Genomic DNA, 15,721 nt, shown 5'->3' on the forward strand with positions numbered 1-15,721 from the left:
AGAGGGAAGATTCCTTCAGGTATCAGGCCAGTCAATAAGTTTTTTAAATATAAAATAGTATTAATGTTAGTATTGAAGAATTAACTGGACAATTCTTAGCCTCATGCTAACCACTTTTTTTTAATGAATTTAATTTTCCTGCAGTATTTTTCAATTACTTGAGTTGGTTGAGGCATAAGTAGAAATTTACTGCCTACAAATTAATAATCTACTGCCTACAAATTAAAGTGTTTCAGTCACGACTGGAAGCAAGAAATGTAGGGCCCGTGAAATACTACATTTTTGTTACATCTTCAGCATGTTCATATATAAACAAGAGCACTGAGAGGTTTGGACATGTAAGATCTTGTGGGCAGTTGCACTGAACACAAGCACTGGTGCTTGACCAAAGCGGCAGGAGCAGATGGGCATGTCACTTTAAGCTCATGGCTCCACAGAGCACTTACGGCTTTCCCAGCCATTGAGAGCTCCTGGGAAATGAGCCATGTCTGGGAAATGTTTTTAAAAAATAATCACTACAAATTCACTTTGGGAGATACTCATTAAAATGAAATCTCCTAGCTTATTTTAGCATAGTAAGTGATGTTAAGCAAGCTTCTCAGTTTTGCTATTCTGCTGTTATTAACCTAGTTTCCCAAGGGAAGAACTGTGAAAGGCTGAGATTCTAAAAAGGGAAGAAAATAGGTCTCTGAACTGTTGAAAATGAGAGTGAATGATTATGAGACTCTGACCAGATACAGTTTTTGCCTGTGGGAACGAACCTAAAGACCTTACGGCAGCCATTATTAATGACACTGAAATAATTACAATTAGGAGAAAAAGAGATCTTACTTCTAAATATCAACTGCATGTAATAAAGAGTTTATCAAGGAAGTTCAGCACCTGGTTTGGCCTGTCTTCTAATAGCTTTCTTCAGTTGTTTCGAGCTAGCTTCTAAGCTTTTGTGTTTTATAATAAAGCAGTCTACCGACTATTACTGTGGTCATTCTTGCTGAATAAAAAAAGTCTTGCAGAGGAACACAGTGCTGTTTAGGTGGCTCTAGTGGATTTGATTTAAAAAAAAAAAAAAACCAACATGATTCATTCTCTGCTGATCTTGTTTACTTGTCTGTAGACAATACGCTTTCCCCCAGGGAGAATCGTGTGCACAATACACGTTCTAGAAACTGCAAGAAGAGCTGCACAAATGTAGAAGTGCATTAATGGTTTTGAATGACTTGTTTTCAAAGTCTTTCAAAGATGTGTGCATGGAAATTTTGCAAATTATATAGCACAACAAACTTACCACCACACAGCTAGTTCCATGCCTCAGAGAAATTTAAGGAAGCTAAATCCACTGATAGTACAAGTTGATTCCTAAGAAAAGATATTATCAATTTTTTCTTCTAGCTATTCAGCAATTTAACTTCAAAAAAACCCTTCTTTTTATAATTTATTGCCACAGTAAGAATGATAATGTAAGCCACAGGAATCTATTGTTAAGTGTCAGTGTGTGATTAGGTGAGCTGAAAAAACAGAAGAACGTCTTATTTTATAGTGCATTAAAGTTCAGCTCACTCCCGAGAGCAAACCATATATGATTTTGGTTAGTGTGCTGTAAAAAAGTAATGTTGTCTTTTCAGAGTCGATATATCAATTGCGCAGAAGGGAGTGTTAACCTTTAACATTCTGAATCTCGAATTGGCAAATAAGAGAATGCACTCTAAACTTAAAATATTGTTATTATTGTTAATATTATTAGCCAGTTTCAGTATAGTCACCTTTGAGTATAGAAACACTAAGTTTTAGTAACATCTGAATCTTAATGAAAGTTTTAACTCTCTCAGGTGCCATAACATACAGTCAAGTGTCAGACTTTTATTTTGAAAGTTTGACATATTTCCAGAAAAAGAACAGTGAATTTCATGAGCAGCATTCTAGATTAGTGTGTAACTAGTATGGCTGCTAACTGACCATCTATGCAAGAATAATTTCATTATTTGTAAGTTAAATACAATGTCCACATAACCATTACTCTAAAACTTGTCAGATATTTCCTTTTCGCTTTCTTAAAATAAATATTTAGTTCCCAAAAGCCTTCATCTGTGAGCCCAAACTGTTTTAAAAACAGTAGCTGGGTCAGTGTTTTAATAATACATAAGCACTTTTCAAAAATTGCTCTTTCCCAACCATAAAGATGAGTTCACAGAATAAATCAAGAATATATGTACTTTGAGACATGAGCAAGGTTGTAACTTTGTCTAAACGAGGGAATGTTCCAGTACAAAATATTATTTCACTTGCACTTTTTCTGCACTACTTAATACTGGATATAGTTGGATATATTTGGATATATAGGATATATTTAGGATATATTTGAACAAATAGAAGTGAATATACATGTATTCCTTTTTAGGGTAATAGAGAATGTTCTTTCTTTTCCTTTTCTTATTTTTCTTCTTAGACTGCGTATCAAGTGTGCAGTAATCATTCAGAAGGATAGATTCCAGTTATATTTTTTTTTTCCACACAAGAATGGAAATGTAACCACTGACTGCATAATATAGACAACCTCTTTTGTTTTACATTTTTACGTCCCCAAAGCAGTTATGCTAATAGAAGAGGGGAAAATACACAGAGAAAAAGGAAGATGTTTTAGGGACAGCCATTCTATTTTAATGCAATAAGCCAAATTAGTTTCCATGTTTAATATTATTAATGCCTTGTACAGGTATAATGAATAAAAGTTGTGCTACATTCTTTTTGATAGAATCAAAAATGGAGATGAGACAAGCCTTTCATTTAAAAGTATGATTTCATTAGCTAACTCAAATTTGTAGAAAGGGTATGTTATTTATTAATTCCTACATAGTTTTTTATTTTACTCCACTACAATAGTTAATATTTATTTGGTTGACATAAAGAAAAGTAATTTTATATTTATATATATATATATAACTTTTTTTTTTTAATACATTAGTATTAATAGTTTCAAAGTGCCCTTTCTTAATGTTCTTGTCAGGGAGGCTGAGTTAACAACTTATTATTATGTACTCCTTACTGAGCTGTTAATAGCCTTAGAGTCTTTTCCAGGAATTCACCTGCTGCTCATAAAAACATTTATGTTGCTGTAGGAATTTCAGACAGTTGATACATCTTCTGTTTGTAGTGACCTTGATAGAACTATCTGTTATTCTTCCATATATTGCCAAAAGGTCTAGCTTATTGTTATGATATATGTTATCACAATAACAATTGCTTTGTGAATGAGCTTTTTAAAGCTGTTCTTTTTAAAAAAGATACTGTCACATTTCTAAATTTCCTTAATTTTTTTTCACAAGAAAAATTTAAGTTTTTAATAACTGAAAATACATTCCTTTAAATTATGCTAGTTAAATTAGAAATATACATTTATATGATAGAAAATAAAATCAGAATTTGCTTGCAAAGTGCAAAATGATCATTTCTACTAACATACAAGATTGCTATGTCCTTTGCAATGTCCATTGAACTACATAGAAAGCGATTTAACTACTGGATCTCATGGTATAATTCTAGAAAAATGGCACACAGGTAGACAAAAAGCATAATACAATGAGTGAACAATTGGCTGATGGCTCTGGCTCAAAGAAAATACAGCAAGGTGCTGAGGGCACCACTGCTGCACAGATGGGGAGCATTTCCAGGAAGATGTGAACCATACGCTGACTGAGGTTGGAAGGGCTCTCTTCGGGTCGACTGATCCCAGAGCAACAGCAAGAACTCAGTTCTTCTCAACTGATGCTAATCTCAGTTTTGCAATACTTAACAGTGCCAGTATTAGTAGCCTGTGTATTGTTTTCCAAAGCCTTGAAGTTAGAAATTTATTTGGTCACAGCCAAGACAGATGCATGAGGAAAATATTTGATTGAATTTCATTTTTATAATAAGACCCCCTATCTAGATGACTCAGGGAAGACAGTAGATGTAGTCTTCTGGATTTCAGCAAAACTCTCAGTGCTGTTTCTCAGAGTTTACTTCTGGATCAAATGGCCAGTGTACAGATGAACAAAAACATAGTACAGTTAGTACTTGGTCAGGCTCAGAGAGCTGTGGTAAATGGAGTTATATCAGGCTGGCAAGCAGTCATTAGCAGGGTTCCCCAGGGCTCCATTTCAGGGCCAGTTCCCTTCGCTGTTTTTGTAAATGACCTGGATGCAAAACTTGAATGCATACAAAGTCTGTTTGTGGACAGTGCTAAACTGGGAAGACGTGCTGGCTCCCTCAAAGGCACAGAGGCCTTGCAGAGAGATGATGACCAACTGAGGGTCTGGGCAGTCACAAATCGCATGGAGCTCAACAAGAACAAGCTCTGGGTTTGGCACTTGCGAGAGGGCAACCTGGATCTATGTACAGACTGGGGTTGGGTTGGAGAGAAGCCCTGCAGAGGAGGCTCTGGGGATTCTGGTTAAGAAGAATTTGCATATGAGTCAGCAGCATGCCCTGGCAGCCTAAAGGGCCAGCCGTACCCTGGGGAGCACCAGGCAAGCAAGCCCAGCCGTGTGAGGGAAGGGGTTGTCCTGCCCTGCACAGGATGCAGATTTAGGTGCAGCAAAGTAAGACGGACGTAGAACTACTACAGAGTATTCAAAGGATGGCAGCAAAGGTGTTGAACAATCTGAAACGCAAGGCGTCTGGTGAGTGGTTCAGGTCCCTCGATTTGTTCAGCACACAGCAGAGGAGCTGAGGGGAGGCCTCGTGGCGGCTGCAGCTCCTCACAGGGAGCCGAGGGGCAGCGCTGAGCTCTGCTCTGTGTGGCAGCGACTGGGCCCGAGGGAACGGCATGGAGCTGCGTCAGGGGAGGGCAGCTGTGACAGGTTCGTCACCAGAGGGTGGTTGGGCCCTGGAACAGGCCGTGGCCCCAAGCTGCTGGCATTCAGGAAGCCTCTGAACGTCAAGCTTAGAAGTGTGGTTTGAATTTGGGGTGGTGCTGTGTGGTCCCAGGGATTTGAGTCCATGATCCTTTATGGGTCTCTTCCAACTCAGGTAATGTTTCTGTGATTTTGTGAACAAAGAAATACTGAAATTTCATGTAAGATACACTTCTGATTGCTTACATTAAAAAATGTTCACATCTACAGAGATACAATTTTCAGTGCTTATGGAAAAGGGAGCTACCTCGTGGAAAGGTGAAAAAAAAATTGCTTTTGGCGGCAAAACAATGGCGTTGTAGTGAAGTAGTCACTCCTTACACAAACTGTGGTAAGGAAGATGATGAAGCTGAAAAATGCAAGTCATGCCAGAGCAAAAGGAAAAGGAAATTTGAATTAGAGGTCTGAATAAATTGGAAGTCTTCACAAATCCAGAATAAGTCATCTCTGGAAAGGATTCTCTTTGGGTAATTAAAACTACGACTTTGTTGGATTCACTTGACTTGCAACCTTCAAGAGGCAGGTGCCTTTGTTTCTCATTTGTTCCCTGTTTGTTTCAGTGTCTCTGTAACTTTCTATTCTTTAATTGCTGCACAAGTCAGACGGACCTTTTTTTCCTCCTCAATGCATGCATTTTGTGTATGGCTGGATTCCTTCAGTAGTTTTCCCTGAGTCATTAGATATTACATAACACAAAAGTGGGGGTGTGCAAATATGCACTGATACTCTTTACAGTCCTACAAAGGTTTTACAGAAATGCGGGTGTTATATTTTGTTCTTGCCTTTGGTGCTTTAAAGCAGTTTTTTGCCATGTTTAGTCTCAGTGGATTGAAATAGGGTTCAGCTTCTCCTCTGTTGTGCCTTTTTCACCTGCATACCTTTCTTTACCTCATATACATAAGATAGGCTGCAGTGTTTGAATCTAGTGATATTAAATTTAAAATATATATGTATGAAAAACACACTAATCACAGTATTTTTTATGTATCAAAACAAGAACAATGTTATTCAAAGTTTAACATGTATTATCCTTCAGTAAATCAAACATCAAACATTCCTTTCTATTATCTGAAAAAGACCACACAAGTCAGTAGAGATCTGTACAGTCTCAGATGCACTTCTTGAAAAGCAATGCAATTATTGAAATCTCCCAGCTGCTTCAGGTCATGCATGGGAACTTTCTTGAAAGGTGAATCCGTAACCCATCTAAAACTGCATCACAGTTACTGCTATTATGATTTTAGAAAACTACCTTTGAGTTCTCAGCAGCATGTTTGAAAGGATTCATCTCACAAACATAAGGAGAAGATAGTTTAGGGTACGTCAGACAATATTTCCGATAAAGATATTACTTTTTTCGTGTGAAGGCTGCATTCTTTCTTTCTTTTGTGTTTATTTTTGTAACAAAGAAATATTGCAGAAACCTAAAAACTCCTGTACTGCACTACATAAACTATATATGACTGAACATCATGACTACGAAAAAATACTCATATAGGAAAAAATAAGTGTAAAAGAAAAACGTGAGGGGAAAGAAAAAGGTAAGTAAAGTAAAAGTGAGAGGAGGAGAAAGTTGTAGGAATTCTTACACATTTTTTTCTGTCAGAGTAGTTTGAATTCTAAATTTATGCTGCTTTTTTTTGATACGTAATGACCACAGTAACAAGGCTTGGTGCATTGCTTGATTGCCGAAGTCCGCGGCTCAGAGCTGTCTCTGGCAGAACCGCCACGACTTTTAGCGAGGTACAGGGGGATTTTAATTGCTTTCCTCATCGAGGATACGTGCGGCAACCGTGCCGGTCCCGGATGACTGGAGGAAGGGTCACGTCACTCCCATATACAAGAAGGGGAGCAGGGAGGACCTGGGGAACTACAGGCCGATGAGTCTCACCTTGGTGCCTGGGAAGATCATGGAACAGATCCTCCTGGACAACATGCTCGATCACATAAAGAATGAGCATGTGATCCGAGACAGCCAGCACAGCTTCACCAAAGGAAGGTCATGCCTAACTAATCTTGTGGCCTTCTATGATGGAGTGACGGCATTGGTGGACGAAGGGAAGGCGACCGATGTCATTTACCTGGACCTGAGCAAGGCCTTTGACATGGTCCCCCACCACATCCTCATCTCCAAATTGGAGGGAAGTGGATTTGATGGGTGGACGACCCGATGGATAAGCAATTGGTTGAAAGGCCGCAGACAGAGGGTGGTGGTCAATGGCTCTATGTCCAGGTGGAGGTCGGTAACAAGTGGTGTCCCCCAAGGGTCTGTCTTGGGACAGGTGCTCTTTAACATCTTTATTAATGACATCGATGAGGGAATTGAGTGCACCCTCAGCAAGTTTGCTGACGACACCAAGCTGAGTGGTGCGGTTGATACGGTGGAAGGAAGGGATGCCATTCAGAGGGACCTCGACAGGCTGGAGGGCTGGGCTCGGGTGAACCTAATGAGGTTCAACACGGCAAAGTGCAAGGTTTTGCATTTGGGCCGGAAGAACCCCAGGCACCCGTACAGGCTGGGAGGAGTGGGCCTTGAGAGCAGCTCGGCAGAGAAGGACCTCGGGGTCCTGATGGACGAGGGACTTAACATGAGCCAGCAGTGCGCTCTGGCAGCTCGAAAGGCAAATGGGATCCTGGGCTCCATCAGGAGAGGGGTGGTCAGCAGGGAGAGGGAGGCGATTGTCCCTCTCTACTCGGCTCTTGTGAGGCCCCATCTGGAGTACTGTGTCCAGGTGTGGAGCCCTCAGTACAAGAAAGACATAGAGATCTTGGAAAGGGTCCAGAGGAGGGCGACTAAGATGATCAGGGGGCTGGAGCACCTCCCCTATGAGGACAGGCTGAGGGAGTTGGGCTTGTTCAGCCTGGAGAAGAGAAGGCTGCGGGGTGACCTCATTGCAGCCTATCAATACCTGAAGGGAACCTACACCCAGGAGGGGAGTAAACTCTTCAGAAGGGCTGACAATAGCAGGACTAGGGGAAATGGATCCAAGTTGAAGGAGGGAAGATTTAGGTTGGATGTTAGGGGGAAGTTCTTCACAAGGAGAGTGGTTAGGCCCTGGAACGGGCTGCCCAGAGAGGTTGTGGATGCCCCGTCCTTGGACGTGTTCAAGGCCAGGTTGGACGGGGTCCTGGGCAACCTGATCTGAATGTGTACGTTTGGTGGCCCTGCTAGGCAGGGGGGTTGGAACTACATGATCCTTGAGATCCCTTCCAATCCGGGTGATTCTGTGATTCTGTGATTGCTGCTGGTTACGTCTGAAGGTAATAATTCTGCTATGTTCTTCTCACAGTTAAGGCACACTGACTCAAACACCTGTTACACCTATTGCTGTGTGTCATTCATTCAGTGCATTCCCACTTGACATAGTTGGACATATAACCACAAGTACTTGGCAACTAGGAAGATTTAAAGGGAGATATTTCTTAATTCATATTTAGAGAAACAGAGAGCTTCCTAACCTACTATAAAGTGTTTTCTCTACTCCGTACCTTTTACAAGAACCACACTGTGTAGTAACCATGCTTCCAGACACTGGTAGCAGTAAAGTATGTTTGGATGGCGTTAATATTCACATTCAATAATCTTATTCTGACGTAACTTGAATAAATTGTAACCTATAGTTGCTTACAGGCAATGGAAATTCTTTCCAGAATTAAAGAGTTTTTATTTAAAAGTTAGCAGCAGATACAAATTCATACAAGATGCTTTCTGTGATTCAATTAAAAAGCTAGTACATATCGTTGGGATCCCAATTAAAAAGTAACTTAAAATCTGCATATTTTGTTAAGTTTTGACATTACCAATCGAGGAGAGGAGACAGGAGAGAGGAGAGTGGAAGAGTGCAGTGATGCGGCTGTGTCTGTAACAGCAGCAGGACGAGCCGAACAGAGGGTTTGTGTCAGGAGGCCATAGGGGAGGCAGCGCTGCAGCACTGCAGCCTAGGTAGGAATATATTCCATTGCAAAGGGAACAAGGAAGGTGTGCATTAGTCTGCTGTATTAGGGACAGCGTATTTTATCTATGTATATGGTTCATCTTAGACATGAGCCCATCTTTAAATCAGCCCTTTCACCCTTCCTGTTCTCTCATCCTTAAGGGATGAAATCTGCTTGAAAGGGAGTTGCATAGGCTTGTTGCTTCAAGAGGTTTTTAAGACTGCATGGTTTTGTTTTTTTTCCTATGGGCACCACCATACATAAATGTACATGCTACACAAAGTAGTTAAAATTTTCATGTGAAGTCTTGCAAACCTGAAAAATATACAGAACAATCCAAATCTGTATCTAACTGCTATCTTTGGGCACTGAAGTAGTAAGAAAATTTAAATGAGTGGCAAAAGAAAAAGTCTTCAGGAAGAGCTAGAGAGGCTAAAATTTTTTATATTCTTAAGTTAGAAAGACTTCTGGAGACATTGGTGTAGAGGTTTTCACTGGTAAATATTTTTTATTAGAAAATAAATGTTGTCAGAGTAGCTTGTAAGTGATGGAAAGATGGAATTTAATATCTGAGCTTGTCTGACAATTCAAGTTATCTACTGCAGCTGCCTGTATTATATTCTGATTGTACCCTGTTCAGCTATCAACTTAAGGCATAGACCTGTTTTTATTCCTCTCAATTTAATCTCTTTGTCAGTATGATCAGCAGTGTCCTATCTGCTGCCTTCCCATCTGCTTTTCCTGCATGCACCTCCATGTCAACCACACAGCTTTGCTCTCCCCACCTCTCACCTTATTGTGCTGGTGGGAATGTAAACACTGTTGTAGACTCACTTTCCTCATCTCTCCTGGTTTAATTTGCTCTTTTTCATGGTCCACTTCATGTTAACTCATTCCTACCTTTCCAGGTATATATGCCATTAAAATGAGGATTGGTTGTGTTCTAACTGTTGTATATTTTCTTTATGATTGGTTTATCTATTCTTCTCCTTTTCTTGTTGACAGCTTCACTATATGTACAGAGAAAGCGATGAGCTAACTGGCAGGCAATCAGAATATAAAATATTGAAAGACCAAACAGGTAAAACACTCTTTAGTATTTCAGCTCTCTGGACTGCTACATCTCAGATTAGTGATAAGGGAGGTTCTGCAGGTTCCATCTCTGAAACAAATACTGCAGTCATCTGCAATTTTCTCAGTGGCCCCACCTTTTCCTGTCAGTTTTATTCTTATTATGACCTATATAGGTCAAAAATAGGTCAAAATAAGTCATAGAATCATATAATTGTAGCACTCTTAGAGTTGAAATGAACCCTCAAAGTCATCTAGTCCAACTCACCTGCAATGAACAGGAACATGCATAGCTAGATCAGGTTGTTCAAGGCTTAACCCAGCCTCACCTTAGAAGTTTCCAGGGGCATTAGCCACATCTCTAGGCAACCTGTTCCAATGCCTCACCACCTTCACTATAAAAGACTTTTTCCTGATGTCCAAACTAAATCTTCCCTCTTTAAGCTTGAAGCCATTTCCCCTGTTCTGTCACCACTGACCTTACTAAAGAGTCTGTCCCCTTCTTTCCTGTAACTCCCTTTTGGATATTCAGAGGCCACCATCAGGACTTGATCCTGCAGCTGTTTCTTCATCCATTGGATCAAGCTTCACCCATCAAATATGTATCTTTTCAATTTGGAAATAAGATTGTTGTGAGGTACCATATCAGAGGCCTTACTGAAGTCCACATAGCTGACATCAGTGGTTCTTCCCTTGTCCATTGATACAGTGATGCCATCACAAAAGGCCTCTAGGTTGGTCAGGCGGATTTGCCCTTGATGAAGCCATGCTTATTCCCCTGTATTATCTCCGTCTCTTCCATGTGCCTTAGCATAGCTTCCAGGAGGATCTGCTCCATGATCTCTCCCAGCGCAGAGGGGAGACTGATAAGACAGTAGTTCCCAGGATCTTCCTTTTTACTCTTCTTTATAATTCTCCTTTTCTTATTCTTCACCTTCTGAATTCAAATTGATACTCAGAACCTTATCATCACTTTATAAAATTTACCTTAAGTTTTCTAGGCATCTGGAACCATAAGGTACAACATTTCCAGCAAGGATTTTGTTAAGAAGATTGATGGTATATTTGACTGCTACTCCTATTATTGTTACTTTTCATATTTCTATTATTTTAGTTTTATTCTTATTCCTACTATTGTAATCTTTCTTATCACTGTATTTCACCACTGAGGGTGGTGATACATGGGAACAGGTTGCCTAATGAGGCCATGAATGCCCCTTTCCTGGAGACATTCAAGGCCAGGCTGGATGAGGCTTTGAGCAGCCTGGTCTGGAGGGAGGTATCCATACCTATATTAGGGGTGTTGGAATTAGGTGATCTTAAAGGTCCCTTCCAACCCAAACCATTCTGTGATTCTGTGATTCTATGATTCTGTGAGGCTTGACCTAATCCTGCTGATCATATTGTAATCAGACAGTAATTAATGTTAAGAGCACATTCTTAAATCTTTGAGTCTCTTCTCTAATAACTTTCAAATGTTGCTGTTGACAGTCATCTCGATGGGTAGGCTATAGGTCAAAATAATCCTCTAGCTGAAAACCATGCGCAATGTTGTAAAGATAAACTTTCCAAGGTAGATTCTGAGTTTGTAAGGCATAGTTAATTTTCTTGATTTCAATGTGATTGCTCCTTACCTACAGCAATCTAAGAGAGATGAGACTCGAGTTATGGTTAAGGGCATTAAGAATTTTGAAATCATGTTATAGAAATAACTGCGAAGAAGAAACATGTTTTTCTGACATTGTTGGGATGAGCTCATTGTGAGACAAATGTGGGCAGCATAAATCACAGGTGATTTTCATGTGTTAAAATCGCTAGGTCTGTATTTTTCTGAGAAAACACAAGGAGTAGTAACCGATTCCATAGTTCACTGTTACTTGACTGTAACAAATTCTCTTTGAACTGATTAATCACATATTGACTATACCTAGTAATTACCTACTGTTTCATTCTAATGTATATTGCAACTTTAAAGTTCAGTTGACCCTGGAGGAAATTAAGTGCTATCGTGGCTTTTCCAAGGGAAAACTAAAGATGAGGTAGGACATTTTGACATTTCCTTTCATGATGGCCCAGAGCTACAATTAATAAAAGTTCCTGGCTTCCTGAATTATGGCCATTCCCTTAAAATAATGATGCTTCCTCTGTAGGTCACATTGTGTATATCCTTCAAACTGATGTATCAAGGAAAGTGGAAAAATGTGAACAAATGTTCTCATAAAAGATTCTTTTTTATTATTCGAGTTTTTATTTCAACATTGATAATGTCTGGATCACAGAACTCTGAGTCTTCCTTTCTTTAATGTGGTACTTACTCAGCTTTGACATTGTGCTTTAGTGCACAGGAGAAAGACCGGTTCTCTGTGGCATAAAGATTGCATCTCTATTAGTATTTGCTCTTGTTGGATAATAGTTCTGAAAAAAGGCTAAGCAGGATTCTATGATGTAAGTAGGGAATTTTCATGTTGAAGGACAATGTATGTAAGCCAAATCAGTTTTCTCTACTTGTAAACATTTGATAGAAAAACTTGTTGCTGTCTCCTTGGGTGTTTTCAGCACACATGGATTTGGAAGTTGTAGATACATAAAAAATACGTTCTCAGCTAGCAGAAGCCTTTAAAAACACTTTCCCCAATGTCTGTTTAAGAGACTTCTCGGTTACTCACTGGATTTCATGAACTGAATACCTCGATTGTCGTTCATGAAATTAGTCAGGCACAAAGTAAACTGCAAGAGATTCATAATTCCTGGAGATCTGATTATATATATTAAAGGATAGAAAATTATATTTTATGATCTTTTTAAAATAAGTACTGATATTACTTTGATTCATCTGTATGTGTCTGATGCCATATAATAATCTATGTTGTCTTGACCAAAACATCTAGTGGTTAATAAATTCATCCACCTTTTTTGAAAATTGGATAATACCCAGTTTACTATCAGCAGTGTCTTACGGTCATTTGGCTAGTACCAAATACATATGGGGTTCTTGTGTATTTCATTCTGTAAATCTCATTTTAGAAGAAAGCCACAGCTTCCTTTCAGTTGAAAACAGACAAATCAGTCATTGGCATAAATGACTGCTAGTCAACTGAGTACAATGAATCTCTATACTCTCCTCTCAGTAGTGAACTTTGTTCTCAGTACTCCATTTTCCACACCTCATTATGAAGTGTGATTTAGTACTTACAACATCTAAACTGAGTAGTTTTTCATGAACAGTATTGTTGCTGTTATTTTATGTTGCATTCATAGCATTATTTTTTTCTATTTCAGCTTGTCCCACTGAAATAACCTCGCACAAAAATGAAAAACTTTAAAATAAACCTAAGATAGACAGAAATAATATTATCTAGACAAATAGCATGGAATGTGTTTTTTGTCTGACACTAAATTTTGTTATGAAGTAGGAACAAACTGTCTTTGCCAACACTGTGTTATTAGATGGTATTTCAGAGTAATTTCTTTGAGAGATAAAAACATCAGAGTTTGAAAGTACAGTGTCCTTTCTTTGGAGAGTTCAAGCATCCACTCTTTGGAGAATCATCTTACATATGAATCTAGGCCAAAATGGTTGATTTCTTTGTGTAAAATGATGTGAAGTTTCCAACTATTAATCTTTTTGTCTCTAGTTTGAGTAACTTCCTCTTCGAGTACGTGTTTCTGAAACTTTTTTTTCTCACATACACCAAGGTGACAAGGTTTGCTTTCTCATATTTCACTTGCTGTAACAAATCATTTACCCTTTCCCATGTGGCAGTAATATTTATATGATAGCGTGCCTCTATACATTGTTTTTTGGGCTATATGATGAATGGCATAAGAGGCTATGGAAAGGAAGGGAAATTGAAGGGCTTGGAGATCACAGAATCACAGAATCACAGAATCACCCGGGTTGGAAGGGACCTCAAGGATCATGTAGTTCCAACCCCCCTGCCTAGCAGGGCCACCAAACGTACACATTCAGATTAGGTTGCCCAGGACCCCGTCCAACCTGGCCTTGAACACGTCCAAGGACGGGGCATCCACAACCTCCCTGGGCAGCCCGTTCCAGGGCCTAACCACTCTCCTTGTGAAGAACTTCCCCCTAACATCCAACCTAAATCTTCCCTCCTTCAACTTGGAAGATGTAAGCTCCCAGAATATAGTGCAGATGTCCCTGTCTGGCGGTGAGAGAGCAGCAAGCCTAACAGCTCTTGGAGGTGACAAAATACCATTCACGACCCCAAACGGATGGTCAGAGGCATTTGCCCCTCAAGAAGGTTGCTGTTAGGCACAGCCTGCTCACAGAGACAGAGTAGGGCAGAACTGTGCAGTTGGGCTCCATTTTCCTCTTTGGTCTCATTTGTAATTTGATTCTTTCTCTGTGTAAAATGTACATGGCTTGAACTGGAAGGTTTCTTATTGGGAAGTTCACGGCAGTAGGAGTACTGTTGTGCAGGGCTCTCTCCAGCTTGGTCCAGCCACACACATGCTTCGGGTATTCCTGGCACCGAGTAATGTGGAATCATGCTTACAAATCAGGGGTACTAGGAACCACTTAACACATCATGGTTTTTTTTTTCGTATACATCTTTCTACTGATCACATTTTATGATAAATCCATTGTAAGAAATATCATACTCTTTAAAACATTGTTTGGTATTGAACGCATTTTGGAGTCTCTTAAAATCAATTCTAAATCCTTTCAAATTTAAACCTAAGTTTATTTTGAGACTTAACGTCTACCCTTTTTTAAGAGAAAATGTTCTTTCTACTACTGCAATTTAGAAGTGAAAGATGCAATAAATTTACCAAACATTAAAAAAAAAAAAAAAAAAAGTAGGAAAAAAAAGAACTCGGATGTGGTGATGGGTATTTGAACACTTCTAAGTGTGGTTTTCCTGAAACCTGTGCAAAAATCTTCTGTCTTACATTGATTTTGAGCTGGTTACTATCTTTTTTTAAACAACTTGATCTCTTGAGGTAGAAATTTACCCACTTTACTCAGTATCCTCATTACTAAGTGAATGCACTAAGTGGAGAACTTGTGTTCTCCAAGATTGCATAACCTTGGCCAAGTTACGTTTTGAGATATATTGCAGTTCTACATTTGAAAGTTGCTGGAAATTGCACATATAACAAGGTAGTGGAATGGAAATCCTTTGTATTAGCAGATTTTCTGTCGGAATAAAACAATTTTTTTCTGAAATTTCTCAGAAAATGAAAGCATAAAATCCACTAACTCACTCAAATTGAATTTATAGCATTTCAATTAATTGGAGAAGTCTGATGCTGAAACCAGTTGTTAAATTTCTTTTTATGTTAATTGTAATTGCCATTCATAAGATTGCTTACACAGTGCCCTAATGTTTCAATTTGAATACACATTTCTTGAGATTTTAAATTTTATTAATAGACTGTGGAACAAATCAACTCTTCCTTTTACTCTCGTTTCTCAAATTATTTCCACTGTTTTTATTGAGCGTTAGATACATTTATTTTAAATATCAGTCCTTATTGCATACCTTCCTTCTCTTTAACAGAATCACTAAGTCGTTTTTGTGTGTTTGATTGATTTTTAATTTGATCTTCTTATCCATCTCCTTGTATGTGTACTGGAGGAATACTGATGTACTTCTTGCCCTATGCTGATGTGGCTTTGTTATGCTGTGACTCCAGTTGACTCATTGTGATTACTGTTTGTTTTATACAAAAAATACACATATGTTCAGAACAGGTTAGAAGTTCAACAATCTAATTGGAAACTATGTTTTCCTTGCTATATCTCTTCTGTGAACAAGATTGTTTCCTTCTGAATAGGCTGGAAGCATCCTTTGAAT

At 39.1% G+C, this 15,721-nt stretch overlaps 1 protein-coding gene across 6 annotated transcripts in view; it reads left to right on the plus strand.

The window, feature by feature from the left end:
• Positions 1-15,721, plus strand: part of EPHA6 (EPH receptor A6) — a 496,053-nt gene that overhangs the window by 334,653 nt on the left and 145,679 nt on the right. The window lies entirely within an intron of this gene.

The sequence above is a fragment of the Tympanuchus pallidicinctus genome, unplaced genomic scaffold (genome assembly GCF_026119805.1).
Source record: "Tympanuchus pallidicinctus isolate F22 unplaced genomic scaffold, pur_lepc_1.0 scaffold10, whole genome shotgun sequence".
Lineage (NCBI taxonomy): Eukaryota > Metazoa > Chordata > Aves > Galliformes > Phasianidae > Tympanuchus > Tympanuchus pallidicinctus.